The sequence below is a fragment of the Podarcis raffonei genome, chromosome 6, assembly GCF_027172205.1.
Source record: "Podarcis raffonei isolate rPodRaf1 chromosome 6, rPodRaf1.pri, whole genome shotgun sequence".
In the NCBI taxonomy this organism is placed as follows: domain Eukaryota; kingdom Metazoa; phylum Chordata; class Lepidosauria; order Squamata; family Lacertidae; genus Podarcis; species Podarcis raffonei.
Genome location: NC_070607.1, coordinates 74524447 through 74550672, shown reverse-complemented (window position 1 = coordinate 74550672; position 26226 = coordinate 74524447). Strand labels below are relative to the sequence as shown.

Sequence of the window (26226 nt, the reverse complement as noted above, 5' to 3'; positions counted from 1 at the left end):
GTGTAGGAACTCTGGAATGTGTGATAATCTTTAAATAAGGTGCAGACATAACATTCCTGATTGTTGCTTTTAAAAAAACCAATTGCTAGAGGAACAAGATCTGTGTACATCCTCATCCTTGCTCCTCGTACATAAAACTATCACCTTTCCATTTATTTTTTTGGAGTTTGTCAGAAGGTAGTGTTGTCACTGTATGACTGCTAGTTTCAAACCAGAGCGTGAAACCGAACAACACTGTGTGAAGTACATCTCATAACTCTGATTAAAGCTATACTCTTAAAGAAGCATGGGAGTGCCCCTTTCATTAAGTAGATTGACAACAACAACAACAAAATGTTCTGCCGTTATAAGCTTGTAAAATGATACCTCTCAGGTAAAGAACTTGAAATGCTCTACCTGATGAAGTCTATAGCTGAGACAAATTTCAAACCGATCCAGCTAAAATTGCTGCAAGTACAGCAGCTTTAAAACTGTTAGAAATTAACACACTGACTTTGTTTTTACATAAACATACCATGCTTGTGGGATTTGGAAACCTGAAAAATATGTGCCTTGCAACCACACACAGCAGTCTTTTATTATTCCAAAATGTGATGCTATATACTTACTAGTTTAAATAAACATTGTTTGACTTCAGGCCATCATTTTGTCTAAATTCGTATTGTAACACTTGTGTCTATTGCACTTGAGTCTGCAGTGCAGTGTAGAGCTTGCATGAGCAGAGGACAAAATGTAACTGAAAACTACCACTTATTCAAAAACTAACAGGGTTATCTTGCAACAGACATGCTAGTTAAAGAGTAGGAAGAAGATAGCTCTGATACAGTGGTGGCCAAACTTGGCCCTCCAGCTGTTTTGGGATTACAATTCCCATTACCCCTGGGATGTTAGCTAGGGATGATGGGAGTTATAGTCCCAGAACAGCTGGAGGGCCAAGTATGACCACCACTAGCAATTTTTTTTTCAGGAGTGGATTTTTGCACTGAAGAGCTGGAAGCTCCCTTCAGCTCTGGAACTCCTAACAAATTCCAGAGCACAGAATTCTTTAATTCTAAGTGTTTGGTTGTGTTCACAGAGCAATTTATGGTGTGCTCACTGCATTTCCTGCACTGGGTTTTAATCCGTGTCCGCACAATGTTATCCAAAATGCATGTGTATCCTGTACTATATTAATAAATGCTATTGTTTGATGGGTTGTTTCTCAAACCAGCTTCATACCAGCTGAAGTCTTTCAGCAGTTCCTAATTTGCTGAGTGGAGTCGTAGGGCAAGAAACTTCACTACATTTTAAGGCGGTAATGTGAACCCATCCTGTCTTTTGTACCTACTGCAAGATGGTGGATCTTGGGGTTCTGGCATAAAGCAATTCCTCATGCTTGATGTCTTCCCCACCCTGTTTTCTGTATTAAGGGAATTGCTTTGCATGGAGGACTGGAGTATTTTCTTATGCATCTGCAATCTAGAGTGGCAAATGCCAGCCAAAGTTTCAACTATTATGGCCATTTTTGAGAACTTTGAGAAATTTGTGGGGATTTACATCTGTGCAAACATGCATAAGTTATGTGTAATGCATAACTTACTTACACCACCTAGAAATTATTTTTTATTAGGTGGTTTATAAGCATTTCTAATTATGAGATTTGTTTGCAAGCATATCACTCAGTGGCCTGGCGTGGGGGGTGCAGGGGGGGGGGGCCGGTCGCACCGGCCGCAACATGGGGGGGGGCGCACGCTCGCACTCGCAGCTCTCTGCCCCTACCTGGCTCACTCAGGGTTAGGGGGCGCAAATTACTTGCCTTGCCCCGGGTGCTGACAACCCACGCTACGCCACTGATATCACTGATACTTTTCTGCATCGACCAACGTCTTACCCCAGCGCTGTTACCAGCGCAGCTTCTACGGCAACCTTTCCCAGTTCTTCAAGGAAGCCTTCCCTAAACAGATAACCGCGTTACTCTGCGCCACTCACATACTTGCAGCGCTTCTTCACCGAAATGTCCTGGGCCAAGACAAACCTCTGATCCTCCTTTCTTTGGAAAGCCTGAGCAACAGGCCAATCCCAGCTTAGAACAAGCCAATCCTCTAACGACTCTCTGATGTTTCCAACGGTCTCTTTAAAAAACCCATTTCTATAGCAACCAGGACAGGGTTATGGCAATAGCAAAGAGAGGCTGACCGAGGTTTTTCTCCAACGCGCTGCATCGCGTTCCCATTCGCTCGACTACCCAGCCCCAAGGGGAGCTGAGGCTTTCCAGGGGAGTGAGTCAAGACTCCTATCCCTTTCCTCTCGAGCATTTCTAACTCAGTTCCCCTCTTACCCTTCCCCCAGTCTGCTTTTATCTCCCATTTGTGAAAGACCCGCTTTGAAAAAGGACAGGGAAACGGCTGAGCGCCGTCTGCAATTGCATTCTCCGCAGCGGCTGCGCCCTGGGTAGCAACTAGTTTGCAGCTACTTTGCAGAGGCGCACAAGCTCCTATCACGTGCAAAACCCGCGCAAGGTCCGTTGCTTTTGCTCCTCCTTGACCGGACAAGGGCTATTATTTCTCCCCTTCGTCGCCTGCGGGCTCCGCCCTCCCTCCATTCAAACGCTCCCACTCGGCGGCGCTCGCGCACCCGGAGCGCATCTCATCCATCCGAGGAGGCGAGAAAGGAGGACGAGGCGCTTTCGCTCGTCTCTCCCCGGTCCGCGCCCACTGGGATCCAGCAGGTAGGGAAAGAGGGGGGTGTCCCTTTGTTCTTGCAGGAGAGGCGCTTTCGAGGGCGGCTGCGGCAGCAAAAAAGACAGAGGGATGCAGCGAGCGCTTGGAGAGGGTCTCCAAATCCTCGGATCTTGGAGCGGATACAAGGCTGGCGATTCTCGGCTTGCAGGAATATCGGGCAATGACTTTCAGCGGATTCTCCTGAGAATTCCTGGAGAAACGTTACAAATATATATATTCCATAACATTGTCTGCTGAAATAAAAAGAAACAAGAAACGGTGCTTTAAATGTGACCTTGTTGCTTCTGCAAAACGGGAGGCGACTTCCTCTTCGCGTGGCTGGGGATAGGGAGGTCGCTTTTTAAAGAACTGATTTAAAATGTAGATCAGGCGCAACCAGAGGGTCTTTTCCCCACCCCCATATTTCGTGGAAAGGATTGGGAGGTTATGAACTGGATGGGGAGGCATCAGTAAGTGGTCTAGGAATGAAGGAGGCTCGTTTGGGCTTGCTAAAATTCCCCTTAATACAATTTAGATGGAGGGCTTGCCTGTCGTCTCCTTAACTTTTGCCGTTTTGATCTGGCAGCCTCTGGGTGGAATCCGCCACTGCAGACCCGTGTCTACTCGGAGGTAGGCAAGCAGCAATGGTGTTGAGCGGGGCTTGCTCTCTCTAGTTAGGATTGCAGCCCAAAGTTCTGGGCTTGCTTGTGAGTAAGCTTGCATGGCATGGCACCATGAGGAGGGGACACTTGTATCCAGTGGCGTAGCATGGCTTGTCAGCACCCGGGGCAAGGCAAGTAATTTGCGCCCCCTAACCCGTGGATTTGAGCCCCCTAACTGTGGATTTGCGCCCCCTAACCCTAACCCCCAGATGTTGCGCCTGGTGCGGCCGGCCCCCCCTGCACCCCCACGCTACGCCACTGCTTGTATCCCATTGTTTGATACACGTTGCTGCTCGTACTTTTATCTGATCTTGAGCACGATTCATTGAAAAGCGGGATATAGACGTTCGAGACAAATGTCCAAGTCAAGATTTAAATCTGATATGCAAAGCAGAGGGTGACTGTTGTAGTGGAAGAAACTAGATTACTTTTAGAACGGATCCAATATGATCGAGAGAGGTCTGTGTAGCATTTTTACCCTATTCTGTGCCAACACTTTGGTGGTGTCTGTCAGGCTGACAACTTTATTATCAGTGGGTGGTGTTGCCGGTTGCTCTCTCTTTGCCAGGAAAGAAATGAACCGTTAGTTGTGATTGCCGCCTCTCTCCTTACAAGAAACACATGCTGTTGTTGTTTGAATTGAAGCTTTCCTAGTGTTTTCCCATAGGGCGACTCCTTCAAGAAAAAAATGATGCTTGGAAGAACTGCTTTTTTAAAGGAAAAAAGCGAAAGTGATTTTGGTATTCCAAAACCAATAAATAAGAACCAGGGCCTGATCCTGCAATTACCAATATTAATGTAACGTGTCGATTTTCTTTGAACATGTCATCTGCATGTACCACATTTTGGAGCTATGTTGAAGCTAGGCTATAAAATACAAGCTGGTGGTCTTCATACTGTGAAATTGAAAAGGGTTTGCAGGAAGCATTTAACTGCTGTTTCTATACTAACACTTTAACATATCAGTTTGTTACAAGTGCCTTTTAATAAGGCCACACTTCTGCTTCCCTTTCCCATCAACCAAGCTCTGGTCTAGTTTGTGTCTTCTAGTCTTTGGCAATGGGGAAAGGCTGTAGATTTGAGGCAGAACACAATGCTTTGTGTACAGGAGGTTGCAGGTTCTGTTCCTGGCTGGTAATTGTCCACTTTCTGAAACTCAGGAAGGCCGCCGCTGGTTGGTTTGGACAATGGCTTTTATCTGCAATAGCCATAACAAGGACTCTTCTAATTTTGGGAAGGAGTGTTTGTTTCCAAAGTCTGCTTGTGCAGCAATATTTCCTTTAGAAGTGTTTTATTGCAACTGGAGTTGTTATAAATTGGGGTTCGCAGGATGAAGACCGGATGTCATGCAGGACTTTGACTTCTTGGAACATAGGAAGTGACCTTGTACTGAGCAACGCTCAGCACAAACGAGTGTGACCAAAGAACAAAACTCTGGACAGGTTGTGGCAATGAAGCTATGTAGATAGGCATGTATGGTTCTTAATGTCAGTCGATCAATCAGATTGATTTTTTAAGAAACCATTGGTCATCGCAAAAAAATCAAATAGTATTTTCAGTGGCTCCTACTGACTCCTGTGGAAGAGCAACATCTGCTTTCCCTGACCTGCACCCACTTTATTTAATCCTAAATGTAAATGATTCCCATTGACGTCTGTAGGGGAAATTAAAGGGATTGATCATGTGTTCTAGCCTGTATTGATAGGGATTCATATTGGGTGTGCCTTGTGAGAACCTGATTGGTGGTTGAACCAGCATTTGCTTCATCAGTAAATGGGAATCAGTGGTTAAGTATGAAGCTAACTGTGAAGGGTGGGGTGGTAAAGAGCTTTCTATAGACATCTGGTTGGCCACAATGAGAACAGAATGCTGGACCTTTGGCATTATCAAGCAGGACTCTCCTTGCAGAAGTGGGGCATGTCTGCTGGGACTGCCTATTCATTGGGTGTTTGAATCTTTGTTTGACTTTGATACATATAACAACTTGCAGTTACTTGTATATTTTGTGAGATGTGTTATATGATATATATTGTTTTATAGTGGCTTATTCGTATATTTTGAATGACGTCATACGGATTATATATTTACTAACAGTTATTAGCCAGCGTATTGCATTTGCATTTTTGTAGATTATTCCATAGAGCAGGCATAGGGAAACTCGGGCCCTCCAGATGTTTGGGACTACAATTCCCATCATCCCTAGCTAACAGGACCAGTGGTTAGGGATGATGGGAATTGTAGTCCCAAACATCTGGAGGGCTGGAGTTTGCCTTACACCTGCCTTAGAGCTTTCTCTTCCCAATACAGATTTTCACTGCTTGGCAGGCATTTTGCTAATAGAGTAAAAAATGTGGAAGCAGCAGCCTACTTTTCTGCTTAAGTTGTAAAATCTAAATAAGGATGGGCACACTTTTTCTGTGGGCGCCCCCGCTTTCTCTTTAGGATAATCTCTCAGGGGCCACATGTGGATGAGTCAGCGGTGGGTGGGGCCAGTTAAAAAGTGGGTTGGGGGTACAGCTTCTCTCCCTCCCCCCCGCCCTCTGGTACCTGCATTTCTCTCTTGCTTTTCATCCTTGCTCAGTAGTCTGCTGTAGGAGTGACAAATGAGCTTCCAAAATGAGGCCTAGGACCATAGATGACCCATCTGTGATCTAAAACGAAAGGTAACTTGCCTCTAGAGCAGTGCAAGTGGCCCCAAGAGGAACTTTACAACCAGTATATTGTCTGTACATGTGATTATCCCTTGTGTTGAGTATAGGTTCATTAGATCACTGTTCTTTGGAGCATAATTTCAGGAGGACACTTACTACTACTCGTTCAGCCACTCCATTCCCTGTGGTCTAGAGGTGTTCTATCCATGTGGCAAGCCTGTGGACTCATTACAAAGGCTTTCCTGGTGCATTAGCCAAGGTGCAATGTCAACAAGGCATCTTCCTTCACTGCACATTTCTTCTGGAAAGTAATAAGCTGAATATGTAGGAGAGCTTGAGTCAGAAGTGCCCTTTAAGCAAGGGACTTGACTGCTTATCTACAGCAGCCTTTTGTTTTGCACTAGCTTCGTACCCTGGGTTTTAAGTTCCTTGAAGAAGATGGTATCTAAAATTTAAACAGGAGACACGCTCCTGGTGTTTGGTACTTCTGCTGTTAGTCGTACGAGCACAGGATGTTCAGTGTCCTTCCTCCAAGAATTTGGGTTCTTTCATTGTGTAAACAGCACACTTGATTGCTTGTTTGGCAATGGTTGCAACATCCAATTGCATCAATCCCCCCTCCCCTTTTAAAAATAAGAAGGTGCTTGGGTCTGTGTGTGTGTGTGTGTGTATAAATTGCCAGAAAAGGGCAAGCAGAATAATCAGAGCATCTTGCAACTCATGTTTGGAGCTTGGTAGTTAAGGGGAAAAGGCAAGAGGGGAAATGGCATTAAGGTGGAGTGGGGAAAGTGGATAGAGGAAAGTTTTCTTCCTCCCACAGCACTAGACTCCCAGGGTTATTCAATGAAGATGAGTCCTGGGGGATTCCAGGGCAGATCAAATGAAGGATTCATTCATGCAGTGATGTTGCTGCCCCAAGTGGTGGTGATCGCCAACAATTTAGATGCCTTTAAAACAGGGGTAGGCAATCTAAAGCCCGTGGGCCGGATGCGGGCCAGTCACCTTCTCAATCCGGCCCATGGATGGTCCAGGAATCAGCGTGTTTTCACATGAGTAGAATGTGTCCTTTTATTTAAAATGCATCTCTGGGTTATTTGTGGGGCATAGGAATTTGTTCATTTTTTTTCTCTTTCAAAATATAGTCCGGCCCACTGCATGGTCTGAGGGATGGTGGACCGGCCCATGGCAGAAAAAGGTTGCTGACCCCTGCTTTAAAAGGTAACTAGACAGTTTTGTAGGGGATAAAGCTCTATAGTTTTATGGCTACGACTGCGGTGCCTGGAGACAGGCAGTCAAGTCATGGATCCATAGCAGAGGAGGAGCACTGGGAGGAGCACAGAGAGAAGAGACCACTGGGAGGAGCACAGAGAGAAGAAGCGCCATGGCGCATCTTCAGCAGCACAACCAGATGCCTTCATCTGTCCCAGCTGCAGCAAAACATGTCTCTCCCGCATCAGTGCCTACAGCCACAGCAGGCACTGCAATTTTCGAATAGCTTGACCTCACCCCCAAAGGCGCACTCCTCCATTCTCTCCCGAGACAGACAGTTTCCAACCAACCAGTTCTGATGGCTGTATGATACCTCCAGGATTGGGGTAGCATGGCTCTGAATACCAGTTTCTAGGGATCCAGAGTTGGGGGGGGAGTGTCCTCATTGTGGGTTTCCCATAAGCATCTGGCTGGCTCATAGCTGTCAACGTTTCCCCTTTTTAAAGGGAAATTCCCTTATTCCGAATAGGATTCCCCGCAAGAAAAGGGAAAAGTTGACTGCTATGGGCTGGCTACTGTGGGATACCACATCTTGTTTCTGGGCTAGACAGGCCTTTGGCCTGATCCAGCAGGGCTGCTCCTCTCCTCCAGGCTTTCTAAAAATGATTTGAGGAGGTGATGATACCTGAGGCAAATGCTCAGACAATACTTGAATACTTAACCTGCATTTGCTCACTCTTTGAAACCCTTAATGCACAACTAATCATACTGCTTACTGCCAGTCAGGTTTTCTTTGGCAATCAGAAATTTGCTGAGTGTATGCATGACACCTCACCTTCAACTGTAATATTTTCTGTGTGAACCAGAATCCGTTGTGCCATTTTGAATTTATTTATTATTATTTCATTGATTACATTTATATACCACCTTTTTCAAGGCACTCAAGGTGGCGTACATGGTTATCTTCCTCGTCTCATCCTCACAACAACCGTGTGAGGAAGGTAAGGCTAAGAGATGGCGACTGGCCCAAGGTGAGCTGTGTGGGCGGCCGGAATTTGAACCCTAGTATCCCAGGTCATAGTCCAACATTCTAATCATGCTGCCTCATTCCTGATGAGAATTTTTGACTCTGGAGAATCCCTTCCTTTTAATTACCATCCGAGCTGGAAACACTGGAGGGCCTGATGCTGCAGGTATTGGAGAGTGCAAGGCTGGCAGCGAGAGTTGGCACTTCTAGTAGCTTCTTGGATTTAGAGCTAAAGAGTAGGTTTTCCCTGGGAAAGCAGTGGGGCAAGAGGAAAACCACATCAAACCATGCTTTGTAGGCACAAAACTGTGAGCAAGCCCTTAGTGGCCCAGTTGGCAATGTGTTTATGCTATGTGATAGCCCATGGACAAAACTGCCCTACTTTTGTCCTTGGTGAGCACTGCTTGATCTCAAGATCCCAGTCCAGCATTATTCTTGTTAAATTGTGAATAAAGCCCCTTTCCTTCCCCTCAGATCTCCTGTCCTGGTGACAAATTTGCATTCACCCCCAGTTTTGTCCTTAACACACATCCTTTCGCACAGTCCATGTGTGCAACACCATTAGAAAAAAAATCAGCGAGGGCATTGAAAACAGAATGGAGAGAAGAAGAAGAGAAGAAGAGTTTGGATTTGATATCCCGCTTTATCACTACCCGAAGGAGTCTCAAAGCGGCTAACATTCTCCTTTCCCTTCCTCCCCCACAACAAACACTCTGTGAGGTGAGTGGGGCTGAGAGACTTCAGAGAAGTGTGACTGGCCCAAGGTCACCCAGCAGTTGCATGTGGAGGAGCGGAGACTCGAACCCGGTTCTCCAGATTACGAGACTACTGCTCTTAACCACTACACCACACTGGGAGAGAATGGGAGACAGAGACTTGGTGGACCTGATGACTTGTAAATGTTCCACTTATAGAGAAATAATATCCCACCTACTGTGAATTAAGGGTTGCACTCAGCTTAGTTACTGGGTGAGCTCCCCTCCTGCCAGGGAACTTCCCCTCCCTCTTGCTGCCTCCCTGCCCCATCCCTAAATCTGCTTTGGAAAGTTGGGGGCAGTGAGAGAGGAGAGGAGAGGAAGTTGGGTTGCACAAACAGAAGTCCCACTCGTGAAATGATGTAGCTGGATACAACTCACAGGCTTACCATTAGGTAAGGTGACACATAGTGTCCCAGACAGCCAATTATGTGAAGCCATTAAAAGCAGCTTATGGACAATTATTGCTATTACTGTTTTATTAGCATAGGGTGCAATTTGGATATTCTGCCTTGAGCGCATTTGTTCCACTCTTTTGGCTGTCGGGCCGTTTGCCGTTTTGAGTCCATCTTGCTCCTTTGCCTCTGTGTGCTCATAAAACGACAATAAAAAGTATTACGGTACCTGAAAGTTCGACTGTTCTTGTGGTGAAAGGCTACCTCTGTAGAAATTGTCTGATTCCACTAATCCAAGATAACTGCTCCCTCTGGTGGCTGGTTTCTGCTCTTTTGTTTGTGTTTGGTAAATGTGGAGGAAGTGCAAATATAAACATCTTCCACGCCATGAAGTCTAGAAACCTTTTCTGAAAAGAAATTTAAGGTTCTTAGAATAGTTACAGAAACAATCTATTTTGTGATGACACTTCTCTTCCAGGTGCAAGTACAGTATACCTTGTGGTGGTTTTTTGAAGCCTGCCAGCCAAGGCCTACTGTTAAGTGTAGTGAGACAGATGCTGGAGGCATAGCCCATCCATCCATTCCTCTTTTCTCAGGCAGGTGCTTAACTATATGACCCATCAATCGAAACACAACCTGCTAGCTATTTATGATAACTATCCAGAGGCTCAATTGACCTGTTTTTGCTACCTCTCTGGATCTGTGTAATGGAGCTGTGTGGATGGATTCAAATCCCTTGTGAGCCACAATACAACACCTTGTGGTGGGTGATATTTAGCTTGGTGGATCACAGCTTGTGTAGGCTTCCATCATGTGTATGAAATAATAGATGTTAATAACTCCATTCTTCTAGGGAACATTCAGGCTGTGGGCCAAACATGGCCTGCTAGGGGTTCGGATTCAGCCTATAAGATTTTCTCCAAACTCTGTTTATCTATCCCACACTGGGTATCATGTGTGACATCTGGTGTGAGACCAGTAGGTAAAGGAAAAGGAAAAGGACCCCTGGATGGTTAAGTACAGTCAAAGGCGACTATGAGGTTGTGGCGCTCACCTCCCTTTCAGGCCGGCGTTTGTCCACAGACAGCTTTCCAAGTCTTGTGGCCAGCATGACTAAACAGCTTCTGGCGCAACAGAACACCGTGACAGAAACCAGAGCGCACGGAAATGCCGTTTACCTTTCCACCGCAGCTGTACCTATTTATCTACTTGCACTGGCGTGCTTTCGAATTGCTAGGTTGGCAGGAGCTGGGACAGAGCAATGGGATTTGAACCGCCAACCTTCTGATTAGCAAGCCCAAGAGGCTCAGTGGTTTAGACCACAGCACCACCAGGGTCTCAGTAGAGACCAGTAGAGACGTGGCTGTCAAGGAGCCAAAAACTACACTTGGCAAGGGAAGATGGGATTTTATTTTTTACTGCCTGCCACCAGATGGACAGTGAAGCTGAAGCCTCAGGCACTTTAAAGGCTCTTTGCAAGGCTCTGCATGGCCCATTTAAGATCGGGGATTGTAAGGCTGTGAAGCAATCATTTTCATTTCCATATTTTATATTGGAACTTTCATTACTTATGCTATTTTAATTCCTACACTGTTGGGAATTACCATGAGTTTTGGGAAGAGCTGAGAGAGAAATGGGAGTGGGAAGAGAACAGTCATGGCAGGTTTTGACTGGCCTCCGTTCCTACCTTTGTATAACGATGTCTCATAGACAGGGTGATTTAAATACTTTGAATGAATAACACAGATTGCATGTTTGAATATTACAAGGGCTGACTCAGCTCCTCCTTTGAAGTGCTATGCATCTGAAACATGCTCAGTGTATTTTTGCATTCCCGTGTGGCTGCCTGAATCTGTGTTTGCAGTTAGTGATTCAGAAAAGTGTATTTGCTGTGATGCACCAGACCAGATATTTCTGTTAAGTGGCTAATAAGTACACATACTCCCAGCTGTAGTTTTCACATGACCCTTGTAACTATCCCATGGCAGCTATTCAGTGGAGTCACCTTATGGAGGGACAGCTGTTTTGGGTAGCCAGTTATCTAGATGCTGATCTGGATGCTGTGTCATTTCATGCATGACAGGCTTATCACACAATAGCTGCCACCTGATTGCATGAACTCACCCCCTGCGTGTGTGTGCTTCTGCAATACCTGAGGTCAACATATCACTCCCCCAACAGCCCCTCTTCCTACTGGAAAACTGACTGAGTGAAGCAGGGAGGAAATGAGTAGAACAGATCTATGGAGCTGTGGGGGTGGGGGTTGGCAGCGGGCAGAATCTGTGGTGGAGCTGGATTTAGCTGAGATGGCAAAGGTAATGTGCTTAATTAGAGGGGAAAACATCACTGACATTTATGAAGGATTGGAAACTTCTTGTGGACTTTTTGTGTGAAGGAGAAAATGAACTTGTAATATCTGGATTTGAAGATTAAAAAGATATTGACTTATAGAAAACAGAATAGTTGGATGTTGATGAGTGAATACTATATTTAGCTGACAGAGAACCAGAAGTCTTTTTAAAAACCTTTTCCCATTTTCTTTTCTTTCTCCTTTTTCTTTTGTGTATCTTTGGATAAGTACGAACACCCCATTTTGACTCTTGTCATTGGCAGAGAGAGTATCTCTCTGGAGGGACATTTGTGCTCTTGGAGCTTTCTACATGGGTACTTGCAGGATTGGGGACACAGTGGGTTGGGATGTGTAGGAGCAGAAATGCTGTCCTACATTTACTGCAGCTTCCTGCGGCCCAGTCGTTGACCAAACACTTGTTGTAGGGAGTTGGCAAGTTGAGCTGTGATCTCCTAACTTGATTTGAAAGGCATACTATACTATACTATATGAAATAAGGGACATATGCACACATGCATCATTAAGTGGTGTAAAACACTCGCGTTTTGAGAACTGAATAGATTTAACAATATTGTAGTTAACTCTCTTTCTCTTCCCCCAAACAAGGTCATGGAGTGTCCTGTGTATGTCTAAGGCCCCATGTGCACTGTGTATTGAACCACTTTCAACAGTCAAGGCTTCCCTCAAAGAATCTTGGGAACTGTAGTTTATTAAGGGTGCTGTTAGGAGGCTCCTGTACTCCTCACAGAGCTCAGGGTGGTTTTTCCAAGCAATCAATCCCTTTTCCCAGGGAACTCTTAGCTAGTTGAGAGGAATTAGGGGTCTCCTAACAACTCTTAGCACATTTAACAAGCTATAATTCCCATTATCCTTGGGGGAAGCCATGGCTATTTAGGTACTTAATTCAGAATTCCCATCACCTTTCCCACATTTTGTTAGCTGCATTGAATGACCACAGGTTCCTTGCTCTTGCTTCAGATTTTTGGAGAAACAAGGACAGCTAAAACCACTATAAAACAACACTTTATCTTAGGTTATATCTAAGCGGTAGTCATTTCATGATTATGATGTCTGTCATAGGGAAGTAGTCCCCCCCCCCCATCAGGTGTATGGTGCTTTTTTAAAACAACAACAGCCAAACAGCATTTTATAATTGAAGCAGCCTGACGGTAAACCTGTGAGGAAGTTATGTTATGAGTATTTCCCTCCCACCAATCTTTGCCTCTTAAAAATCCCCTTCTAAGGGTCAAACTAGATGTGACATTAACTGCATTAAACTCTGGATTTTTTTTCACCTGAACCCATGAAGCTGAGCAGTTTGGGGACCATCTGGGATGGGGAGAGGAGTTTAAATATATCTCAGAAGGCTGTTATTTGCATTTCAAGAATCCCCCCCCCATTGGTGCAAAGAGATTCTTGCGATTCTCCATAATAAAGAATTTAGACATAATAAAGAATTTAATCCTAGCCCTGCTGCCCAGATTTCTAATGTTCCTTTTATACTCCAGTGCCTGTTGTGTTATGGACTTGTGGCTTTTTGCGTGTTCAGACCTTTAAACCTCCCCCTTAAATAAATTCAGATAAGACTCAAATTTTGGTTTGGTTTTTGGGCAAAATTTAGGCCCCAACTTTATTGATTACAGCAAGTGAATGGTTGCGTAGGCTCTGGTTCGACTGGCTCCCTGCACCATTGCAGGTAGCGCTGACCCAGGGCACCAGCATAGTTCAGCCAAGGGTGAATACCTGGTTAAGCAGAAAGCCAGGAACAAGCTATCTCCACCACCCAAATGCACCCCCTGGACTCAGGCACAGGCACAACCCCCCCTCAGGGGTTGACCAAACCACTGAGTCCCTGGATTCCTTTAACAGAATACCTTCACATAGGGATGGTGAGAGCATTCTCCCATCCCTATCACCTGAACCAAAGCCTATCCGCAACCTTACAAGTTGTGACGATTTGCTACGCAGCAGGCGAAACCCAAACAGCCTCAGCCAAGTGGGGGAAATTCCTGCCGTGCCCCTGTCCCAATGGCAGACGACACACGACGGCATAGCAAGGTCAAGCGCAAAGCCCTAAATATAGGGAGAGGTGGGCGGGTGTTCCGATGCACGCACCGAAAGAGTAAGCTCTGGGTCACGTGCATGGGCTTAAATAGGTCCCTTGAACCATTTAGCCTGTGTCCCATTGGCCTGATTAAACCCAGCATCAAGGGACCTACCAGTTGGGTGTTGTGGCTAATCAATCAACCCACCCACCCACAACACAGGGTTTGGTTGCCAGGTCTCACTGCAACACGTGCCCTCTTTAAGGGAGATCCCAATTTGTTTTGATATAACGTGTTCTCCCTAGCAGAGAGCGCGTGTTGCGGTGGGGGATACAAGCCACCCCATTGTTGCTGGGTGGATTTGTGGAGGGACCCAGGCAGTGTATTGGTTAATCGGGTCGCTGGGGAGAACTGCTTGTTGCCAATTTTGAAGGAGGGGTCAGAGGTTTTAAATACTGGTCGCCCGAGCGTTCTCTTGGCTGCTTGCACCGGATCACCCGCCCATCCTCCCTGTATTGGGGGGGTTGTTCGCTTGACCTTGCTATGCCTGTCATGGGGTCGTCTGCTTTGAGGCAGGGGCCTGGTAGGAATTTGTCCATTTGGCTGATTGGCTGGTGCCATTGGTTTTGCCTTCTGCGTAGCAAATCGTCACAACTTGTAAGGTTGGCAGTTAGGCATTGGTTGGTGGAGGGGTAAGTGCCTACCCCTCCAATGGTGGTGTGGAAAGGGAATTCCGTTAAAGCAGGGGTGTCAAACTCAAATTCATCGGGGGCCGCATCAGCAGTTTGGTCACCCTCAAAGGGCCGGTTGTATCTGTAGGACTATGTAAAGGACATGTAAAGTGGAGGTTTCCTGTGTAGAACGGCTGGCGCCGCTAGAGGGCAGACATTCTCTGGCTTGTAGGCTGCCGCGCATGCGCTGAAGAGGCGGCTTTCTTGTGTCAAAAAAGAAAGCGAGAATAAAAGGTGAAGGCTGGCGGCCGCCGCCGGCTACACGGGCCACATGACGAGGTCTGGCGGGCCGGATTCGGCCCGCGGGCCTTGTGTTTGACACCCGTGAGTTAAAGGAATCCAGGGGCTTGCCATTCTTTTTGTCCTTGTCCCTGGCATCGGACTTGGGCCGTGCAAACCACCAGGAGCATGAGGGTGAGAAGTGAGGGACTGAGGCCCAGCTTCATTATCTACCCAAAATTTGTTTCCCGCACTGGCTTTCGCTGGAATCCGGAAGTCCAGTTCTGTCCCCTGGGCAAGGACAGATAGTCGGAACCAATGTCTAAGCAACCACTCACTTGGATGTATTTAAATAAAGTTGTGGCCAAAATCGTGCCAAAAACCCAAACCAAAATGGATGTGTGATGTGTGAGTTATTGGGGGGTGGCTTGGGGACCTCGAAACGCAAACAGTACTGCCATGTTGTGCTAAATTTCATTCACACACGACAGCAAATGTCACATGACATGACCCCCACCACTTTCCACACATGCACACTTATGCCCCCCATAATTCACTGTAGAGTGCTCCAAAATACTGCCCAAAATTTCAAAATATAGCGGTGGGGGTGTGATCCATGAGACCCACAGATGTTTACAACGCAAAACTCCCTAGAACTTCCCATGAACATATTCCCCCCCCCCCCCCCGCTTTCTGGCTACGATTAAGGCAGAAATGAAACCTATACTTCTGCTAGATTTTCAGAAGTGGCATTTCCATCCTTACATTCTAGGCAAACCTCCAGGGTTTGCATGAAAGCTGTGGGAGGGGGCAGAGGGAAAAGTGACCTGGCAATAAATGTGAATTTTTCCTTTGTACAGTAGGCGAGTTTCTTCTCACTTTCATATTCCTCTCTATCCTCCAACCAGGATTTACTGCAGTTACTCATTGGAACTGATCTTCATTATATTTCTAAGTCATGGGCATAACCTGGGGAGTGGGGAGTAAGTGGGCATCTCCCCCCCCATCAAGTAAAACAATAAAAATACTTAACTAACTGAGGTTCTGCCCCCCCAACATGAAGCTTGCCCCCCGAAACATAGATCCCTGGCTACACCCCTGTTCCAAGTCCTGAATTTTGTGTGACAAAGCCAGGGTGGATTTGATTTAAATCAAATTGATTTAAATCACTAGTCAGTAAGACTTGATTTACATCATTTTTTAAATGGAAAGACTCAATTCTTGCTGGTATAATCTTAATATTTACAACCAGATAAAGGTTTCATTTTTGGAATAATGCATTTTCAGATTAGTTTTTACAGTTTTTTAAAAAATTACTGATTTGGTTATATTATTAGAAATACATTAACAGATTTTTTTAATTGATTTTCCAAAATTTTTAGACAGACAAACAAACACACATCTTAACTGTACTTTATCCAATCTTAGTAACATTGTTAAGTGACTTCCTCAAATCCCCCCCCCAGCTGAATTTCAGTGTATTTCATTGTAACAGTTTTCCAAAACCAATTTTCTCATAAGATTAACTTTAATCACTTAACATCTTTCTTTTCATTTTAACTTTAAACTGTTTATATTTGGACAACTTTTCTGCTGTACTTTATTGGAAGGAGAAAAACAATCATTTCCTTAATAACAATTTAAATAATTTATTTAACTAAAACAACAACATTATAGCATATGTATCCATGTTTATTAACTGATGTGGTTAAACAATTTTTTTTTTAAAAAAACCTTATACTAAGTTTTAGCACACATGAAAACAAATCCTTATTTCCTGATGAATAGCCTTTGGACTATAATATAATTTAAATAGAAAACCATCTTTAGAAAGATTTTTTCTCCAAAAGCATTTTATTTTAAAAATCCAATTTAAATAAAATAAAAAAATCCGATTTAATTTTTAAACATCCAAGTTAAATAAAAAAAACAATCCATTTTTTTTAAAAAAATCATTGATTTCCCTCCCACCCTGCTCAAAGCGAACCATCCTTTGTTCCCATAATGGGTTTCTAGCCTTCCTGCTTCTAATCTAGACGGAGGTTGCAGCGAGATGAAGAAAGAGAAGCCAGCCAGCAGAGGCCATACCAAAGCTATTAGTCACTTTAGGGCTCTCGCTATGTGATTTCTGTCATACAACTCTAGCTGTGTGTCAGACAAAGGGCTGCTTCACATATGCATTCATGCCACTTAGCCATAATGTGACACTTTGAGTATGTGAGCTGTAGCTTTTTAATTACAGATGGGAGAAAACTTTCACACTGCCTGATTTTCAGCTCACACAACGCTTTTCAGCAGAGAGCGTTCACACCTTCAGCTGAGATTTCTCAAATGGCGCTCGTGAAAAGTGTGAATCGGTGCTCAACTGGAGATGAAAAATTTCTGGGAATTGTGAACTGGGGTTGGGTGGGAATATATTCCCCCTGTCCTAGATTCCCCTCCCTGTAAAAAGTAATGGATTCTTGGGGGGTGGGGTGGGGTGGGAATGGGAATATACGCAATGCTTATGACTCCAGCCTAAACATATGTTACTGATTTTGCAATATTTTATTTAAATCCTAGTTAACATATGAAAATGTGCTATTTGACATATGGCAGAACAATCCCATGCATGCTTACTTTAGATATAAGACTCAGTCTGTTCAGTGGACCTTAATCCCAGGTAAGCACACAGAAGAGTTTAGCCTCAAAAGTATTTTTGCATGCCGCCCCAATCTCTGAGCGGGGCGAGATTCCAGGGGTTCCAGGTGCTTATCTAGGGTTCAGTTTCCTTGAAATGAGGTGCAGCAGAGCCTGTGGCTTCTTTATGACATACGGTTTATTTACATAACCTGAGCCTAAGATGGAGGAGCTCACAGCATTAACACCCTAGTCACAGGCATGGCCAACTTGGTCCTCCAGCTGTTTTGGGACTACAATTCCCATCATCCCTGACCACTGGTCCTGTTAGCTAGGGATGATGGGAGCTGTAGTCCCAAAACAGCTGGAGGACCAAGTTTGGCCATGCCTGCCCTAGAAAGTCTTGCTTCTCCCATAGCTACAGCCTTGGATTCCAGCAGAAATTGGGCATGGCTCTCACCCTCTGGCTTCTACATGCTTCTAGTGCAGCTCTCACACGCTTCTGGCTATTGTACTTCTAACTACCAGTCAGGTGAGGGGAGGGGGGCACACTCATTTGCCCCTAATTTTATTATATTACGACCATTAACTTGCTGGGGAGCTTATCTATACCTTTCCTCCACTCTTTCCAGGCATGGTCTGCGATTTAAAGCTCTCTATCTGAGCACCCACCCACACCCCCTTTCCTTTTTTTTGGCTAAGGAGTTTTCCACATGAAGGCCTGCTCTTTAAAGCTGTATTGGAGCAAACGTCAATGCGCAGAAAACCCAAACTGATGTTTGCTTCGATTCAGCTTTAAAGAGTGGGTTTCTTTCCTGGGAAAGTGCAAGGCAACACCCCTCCCCCCAAAAAAAATGTTCTTGGAAACAGAGCATTAAAGGGTGGACCTCTGCCTGGAAAGAGTGGGGCAAAAGGTATGTGTGGGTAAGCTTGTCTAAGAAGCTTATCTGGCTAGTTCAATAATGGAATCCTCCATTAGATTTCAACCCTTGCTGGATTGAAGTCTAAGAGACTTGGCATTCAGGCCAACTGACCCTCTAAACTTACAGTGGTCTAATACCTTAGTTGTGTGCCATGGGGGAGATGTGAAAAGTTTGACCACAAGAGAGGGGCAAGCTCAAAACAGCAACACTTGTAGTGCGTCCAAACTAGGTCCAAGAAAGCAAGCAACAGTTCAGGAACCATTAAGTCCCCACGAACACTTTCTAAGTGTAGGAATGCATGTTGGATTTGGGTGTTGTATATGCCTATTGCACAGTATATGCAGGAATTATTCTCCAAAGCCATATATGACTTGAACAATGAAGTTGGCCTTGGAGCTGCTGCAAAAACGGGCAATGAGTTGCTCTTGCTTATAAAAGCTCTAGTGTGAGCCAGGATTATTGTATTGTTAAGTCCTGCTAGCCCAATAGCAGGTGGCTTTCATGTATCATGGAACAGGAAGGATATCCTTTTGCAGTGGGAGATGGATAAACAAAACACCATAGCTTGACTTAAGCTGTGTTTTCCTAGCCAAGCTGAAATCTTGTAGAGAGCTGGCACTTGCAAATAACACCCTTAGCCCAGTCGAAGGAAATCCTGTCCTTTTGTGTTGGAGCCAGGGAGCGGGGTTGGTGTGTATACACATCCGTAGTGGCTGATCTGAAAAGCAGCTGCTTGGATTTGAGAGTAGCGTTTTTTTAAAATTACACCTTCACATTAGAGTTCAACAAGATATTATATCCCTTTACAATTTCTCCACCTAGCTGAATAAGGTCAGGGACTGCATGGAAGCAGTCTGCTGGGGCTTGATCCGTCAGTTTTAGGCTTGCATATAAATGTCCCCTATTGTCTCCCTATTTGCTCTTTCTATCCTTTCCTGTCCCCAGTTCACAAATAATATCTGACTCTGCTTAATGTGCTGTGCATCTGAACTTGAAATATCCTTGAACACCTTATCTGTGGACCATGCCGGCAACCAAAGAAACTTGAGCAGATTTCTGAACTCAAGTCTAGTAAGGAGGTATTTGTTTTGAAAAGAAATACACTTTTGTATAACCAGAGAACTGCAGAAGGCATTGCTATTGCCTACAATTATATATATATATATGCTGCTTTTCAAAGAACAAAGAGATATGCTTCTGTTGGAACAGTGAGTTCTCTCAAAGAACCCAATAAATTGCATAGGATATGCATGTGTGCAGGTAGGGTCTGTGTGAGAGCTGAACAGTTAGATCCCACTGTGAGTGTGTGCAGAAGCAATTTAAAGATGATCCACATTAGCCATTGGTGCACGTAAATCAATGCCGAATGTAGCATCATATGCCAAATGGGGTATTTCTTGGGTGCCAGTAAGGTAAAGGAAAAGGACCCCTGGACGGTTAAGTTCAGTCAAAGGCAACTATGGGGTTGTGGCGCTCATCTCGCTTTCAGGTCGAGGAAGCTGGCGTTTGTCCACAGACAGCTTTCCGGGTCATGTGGGCAGCATGACTAAACCGCTTCTGGCGCAACGGAACAACGTGACGGAAACCAGAGCGCATGGAAACACTGTTTACCTTCCCGCCACAGTGGTACCTATTTATTTACTTGCGCTGGTGTGCTTTTGAACTGCTAGGTTAGCAGGAGCTGGGACCAAGCAACGGGAGCTCACCCCGTCACGGGGATTCGAACCACCAGCCTTCTGATCTGCAAGCCCAAGAGGCTCAGTGGTTTAGACCACAGCACCACCATTCAAGTATTGATGGTGCCAGTATTGATAGGGCAGTGGGTAGCTACACTACAGCCAAAGGCCCCACAGGTCTTCATGGAACGTACCCTTAGCTGTACCACTTGGTTGTAGCTTCCTTTTACTCATTGTTATCTTGGGACTGTGTCCATGATTTTAAGCTTTACTTCTGACCACACATACACCTTGATAATTAAAATGCAGGCTGCTTCATTACTAGAACGCAACCCTATTAGAAACGAAACTGTGTGAAATACCAGAAATGTTCACCAGGACAAAAAATAAATAAAAATGCCTTTCCCAGTTCTGCCCATTTGTTTTCACAGAGAGCATGTTACTCCTAACAAGCGGAAAGTCTATGAAGAGGGAAAAGGAAGTGTTTTGGGAACCAGGAAACAAAGTTTGGCTGCTGGGCAAGACAGCTGTGAACTTAGATAAACAAATCTCTTGAAGCTTAATCTAACAGCAGCACTCATGATGTACAGGTGCAGAAAGAATATTGGTTCTATGCATTTTGTTTCTGGTTGGTCTGTTTGTTAAGATGCGAAAAGGTGGAGACAATGGCTGGCCTGAATCCAGAGATTATTCATGTTAAACTTCGCCCTCTCCTCCCATCCCAAAGTAGAACTTCAGCACAGACCCGCCTACTGTAAGATCTGTGCAATTGTTTTGCCTGGTGTAGCTTGTGTGTATGATGGTGCATGCAAAGAACTGTTGCTGTGTATGTGTTCCAACAATCACAATGACCAGACTAGGCTAACACATGAGCCAGGAAATGGGATGCTGTAGTGCCCTGGTTAACAGGATGTTTTCCTGATGCCTTTTTAGAGGCAGCCTTGACAAAACTGATCTAACCATATGCTTGTAATGCTGGACTTGGTCAAATAATTCTAAAAGGCTTTGCACCGTACTCTTTGATTAAAATCAACACATTGGTTTACAATAAAATATTAAAACATAGTGGGCAGCATTGAGCAGATTTCTTCTTGTGCAATGGCAGTTCTCTTTTTTCTCCTCCACTGCAGCCCCCTTGTGCACCCCAGAAATTTGCTCCAAGGAAATGGCTAGTGGTCAGGGATGATGGGAGTTGTTGTTGAGACTTTTTACTGTAAAAAGCTAGTGATAAATGAAAACAATAATTCATGTGGTGCTGTGGTCTAAACCACTGAAGCTCTTGGTCTTGCCGATCAGAAGGTCAGCAGTTCGAATCCCCACGATGAGGTGAGCTCCCGTTGCTCTGTCCCAGCTCCTGCCAACCTAGCCGTTCGAAAGCATGCCAGTGCAAGTAGATAAATAGGTACCACTGTGGCAGGAAGGTAAACGGTGTTTCCGTGCGCTCTAGTTTCTGTCACGGTGCTCCATTGTGCCAGAAGTGGTTTAGTCATGCTGGCCACATGATCCAGAAAGCTGTCTGTGGACAAACGTTGGCTCCCTTGGCCTGAAAGCGAGATGAGCGGTGCAACCCCATAGTTCCCTTTGACTTGACTTAACCATCCAGGGGTCCTTTACCTTTTGCTTTTAGAGAGAAGTACCAGAGGAAATTCCTGTTGTCTGAAAAGTGGGACAACCCTCCCTGATCTTGTAATACAGGTTATGTAATTTTCTTTTATCGATTAGTATGAATCATTTTGTTTCATTTTGGGATTACTGTTTGGATTTGTTAACTGTTTTAAGTGCCTTGAAGCAAAGAGAATAAATCAGATAAATAGACAGCCCTATGACGAGAATGTATTTTATTACAGTGGTACCTCGGGTTACAGATGCTTCAGGTTACAGACGCTTCAGGTCACAGACTCCGCTAATCCAGAAATAGTACCTCAGGTTAAGAACTTTGCTACAGGATGAGAACAGAAATCATGTGCCAGCAGCATGGCGGCAGTGGGAGGCCCCATTAGCTAAAGTGGTACTTCAGGTTAAGAACAGTTTCAAGTAAGAATGGACCTCCAGAACAAATTAAGTTCTTAACCCGAGGTACCACTGTATTAAGCAAAGGCACTGTTCATTGCACAGCAATCCTTCTACAAACCAGATTTCCCTTTTCATTGTTTTGTTTTAAAGGCCCTTCTTTATCGCATTGTACATGCATAAAGGGTAAGGTAAATCACCTTACCCTTAAATTATCTAAATCACATGCATAGGTGTGATTTAGATAAGTAGGAGGAATACTTTCCTCCCTCCAACTAAAATGTAAGGCAAAGCCCTTGATTCCATTTTGTAGTATAGAACTTCTGTCTATGTATTTCAGTAAAATTGCCTCACTGTGTGGGAAGTTGCGGCTTTGGTGTGCCAGCTAGCCTTCTCCTCGTACCAGTTTGTCAGCTTTCGAAAAGGTTCACCCTTCCCACACCAAAGAAACTGGCTGTTGTCCAAAGAACAAACCTGTAGGGCGGCATTTAATTCCCAGAGAAACCAATACTCACTCTCTTTCTCTCTCTCTTTAACCCACAGGGAGCTGGAGGTGAGATTGCTTTTTGATAACATTTGCATATTGTGGTTGTCTTCCTCACTTCTCTGAAACAAAATGGCTGCCTACAGTACGCTCAATTAATTATTTTATTATTATTCTTTACTGCACTCTATTTCAGGGTGGGCATAAATGGAATCTCTCGCCCTCCCAGTGACAGGGATCCCTTTGTGGGACTCTTTTGCTTTTGGCTGCAGTGGTCTGCTGCTCATCAGCAAACTTGGGACTTCACAGATGCTGTGCTTCTAAGGCATCTGCCAAGAATCCTAGGAATTACAGTTTAAGGATGCTGGAGGTTGTAGCTTTGCAAGATGTAAACTACACTTGCCAGGATTCCTTGCTGGGGGAGAAGGGGATGATGTACTTTTAAATTTATGATATGTGTGCAGCCTTAATTGGAGTGGTTGCTGTGGTGTGCAGACTGTAAAATTACCTTCTAGTTCTGCATGTTATGGGGTGCAGGGGAGCTGTGGCGGTGGAAGTAAAGGTAAAGGGACCCCTGACAGTTTTTTTTTAAAGAATATTTATTAGATTTTCCAATTTTTTAAACTAACAAACAAAAACAGAACAAACAAAAACATTTAAAAAGACATGAAGTTCATAAATCATACTTTTAAATAACAAATTTCTCAGACCTCCTCATACTTCTCCTCCTTGTATCCCAATTAAGGTTATTTGTTCAGCAAATCTTTCATTTAAAGCATTACAGCTTATAACATTACCTTATTTTTCAAACCCTTATTTTCCCATCTATGTACCTTTATATCATTACAGCTAGAAACCACTCAATTTTGATCCAACACCATTTAACTTTCCTTAATTTTACAGTATTTCTGTAAATAGTCCTTAAATTTTTTCCAATCTTCTTCAGCCGACTCTTCTCCCTGGTCACGGATTCTGCTCGTCAATTCTGCCAGTCCCATACAGTCAATCAGTTTCATCTGCCATTCTTCCAGAGTGGGTAGATCTTGCGTCTTCCAATACTTTGCGATAAGTATTCTTGCTGCTGTTGTAGCGTACATAAAAAAAAGTTCTGTCCTTCTTTGGCACCACTTGGCCAGACATACCCAAGAGAAAGGCCTCTGGTTTCTTCAAGAAAGTATATTTAAATACCTTTTTCAATTCATTATATATCATTTCCCAGAAAGCCTTAATCCTGGGACACGTCCACCAAAGGTGAAAGAATGTACCTTCATTTTCCTTACATTTCCAACATTTGTTGTCGGGCAAATGATAGATTTTTGCAAGCTTGACTGGGGTCAGGGACCCCTGACAGTTAAGTCCAGTCGCGAACGACTCTGGGGTTGTGGTGTTCATTTCGCTTTACTGGTCAAGGGAGCAGGCATTTGTCCGCTCCGCAGACAGTTTTTCCAGGTAATATGGCCAGTATGACTACGCTGCTTCTGGCGCAGCAGAACACCAACACCAGAGCAGCCCATGGAAACACCATTTACCTTCCCGCCGGAGCGGTACCTGTTGATCTACTTGCACTTTGATGTGCTTTCGAACTGCTAGGTTGGCAGGAGCTGGGACTGAGCAATGGGAGATCACCCCGTCGCGGGAATTCAAACTGCCAACCTTTTGATCGGCAAGCCCAAGGCTCAGTGGTTTAGACCACAGCGCCACCCGCTTCCCCAGCAGTGGAAGTACCTTTTCCCATTGTGCTGGAAGGTTCCGTGTGACTGCATTTCAGGGGCAGAGCAGGTGCTTTGCATGCAGAAGGTCCCAGGTTCCATCCTCTGCATGTCTAGTAGATGCAGCTGGGAAATACTTCTGCCTGAAGAGCTGCTGTCATTCAGAGTAAACAATACTGGACTAGATGGACAAATAGTGTGATTTAGTAGAAGGCAACTCATGCCTATGTTAATGTTGGTTTTATTATTTAGATTTACATGGTACCCATCAATAGCATTTTCTAGGCATGCCAAGGCTTATTTGGGCATAGAATAGTCAAGGAGGGTGTAGTTTGTCTGCCTAGGATTGTGTTGTTCAATCTGTTCTGGATGGGACTTGCACACCTCCTAAAGGAGCAGGTTTGCAGTCGGGTTTTCCTGTCAGTGGCCTCCCTTTTTCCATTGCGTTATTTTCCCGTGGAAAATTTTCCATTTCATAATTTCCAGATTAGGTTCCCCTGTCCTAGAAACTAATCCATTGCCTATGGGCCAGATTTTGACCCAGCATGGGTCCCAGTTTGGTCTGCAATGCCATTTCCCCCAAACCATACCCACCTGCCCCTGATATCACACACCATGTGGCATCATAATGGGGCAGGTAGAGACGTAGCTGGATTGAATGCACGGCTGAGTTCTACATCGTCTGTGGCACAGTGTACCTTAGAGCAGTTCAGACTGATTCATCAGCTACTATCTGTTCTAGACAGATAGCCTAGAGCTTCAGTCGTCCTTGCTCTCGTCACCTCCATTTGACTATGGCAATGTGTTGTATGTGGGGCTGCCTTAGGAAACGGTTCTGTAAATGCAGCTAGTTGTTCAAAACACAACCTTGAAGCTGCTAACTGGGACCAGTTAGTGGATAACATGTCTCAAGTGCTGGCTTTCAGTTTGTTTCTGGGCTCAGTTTAGTTCTGGTGCTTACCTTTCAAAGCCTCTCAGGGCTTGAGACAAATCTGAAGTCCTTTCTCCATGTGAACTTGTTGAGACACTGAGGTCCTCTTCGGAGACCCTCACCTGAATGCCTCCACCATTGGAGGTACAGTGAGGGGCCATTTTGGGTAGTGGCGCTGTGGTCTAAACCACAGAGCCTAGGACTTGCCGATCAGAAGGTTGGCGGTTCGAATCCCCGCGATGGGGTGAACTGGACCTAATGGTCAGGGGTCCCTTTACATTTTTACCCTGTTTGTGAAACCATCTCTCTCCCAACTGGCATTGACTCTGATGACAGGCAAATGTAGTCCTTATTTTCCCAGGCCTTTTAAGTTAAACTGTTAGTCCTGGCAATTGGATCTGTGATGGTCATAAATGGTTGGTTGTTGTTGTTCTGTAAGAGTTCTTCTATTTATTCTTTGTTAGCGTAAGCCGCCCTTGGAATGTGGATGGAGGGTGAGGTAAAAATATGTAAAGCAAACAGCATGTCACAAACTAGCTGTCTAAGCTGCATTGGGTGTCTCGGCATATAGATCTTGCAGTCCCTACAACGCTAAAACTCTCAGATATGGGGCTGAGCTGTGCCATTTCACAAATATGGGGCAGAGCACATAGCAAGCAAGGAAGTGGAATGAAAAGCAGCATAACTGTCATTCACTAGAGTGTGCCAGGCTATAATGTATGTATTTTGTCATGTGCATACTTTTCATTGTTGTATGTCAACATGAAAGCTTTTATTATGATGCAGGAAGAACATAATATATGAAATGGTTTTCAGTGCTATGCTGATCAAAAGCTACCAGTTTGTAGACTTGAAGACTATTTGCGCAGTGTTCCTCAGCAGTTTAATAAGTGTTCAGTTTTAATAGGTAAGAGTGGTTCCCTTCTATAAATTTTGTATTTCTGAAAAATGAAACTTGGGTGGAGACTAAGCAATCCCAAATGAGTGGCTGAGGTTCACTGGTATGTTGTTGGGATCTATGAAAAAGGAATTTGAATTCTGTGCCATAAAATCCTACAACCCCAGAAGACTGGGTCTGTGAAAAGAGCTAGTTATTGAGGTTTGGTACATTTACAGAAACACCACATTGGT

General features: G+C 44.6%; 1 protein-coding gene across 1 annotated transcript in view; it reads left to right on the top strand.

Annotated features, from left to right (window-relative positions):
* Positions 1-2592: 2592 nt before the first annotated feature.
* Positions 2593-26226, top strand: part of ARHGAP40 (Rho GTPase activating protein 40) — a 69252-nt gene continuing 45618 nt past the window's right edge. Inside the window, exon 1 of the mRNA XM_053394047.1 lies at positions 2593-2707. The gene's annotated coding sequence lies outside the window, so the exon portion shown is untranslated. The remainder of the gene's footprint in view (positions 2708-26226) is intronic.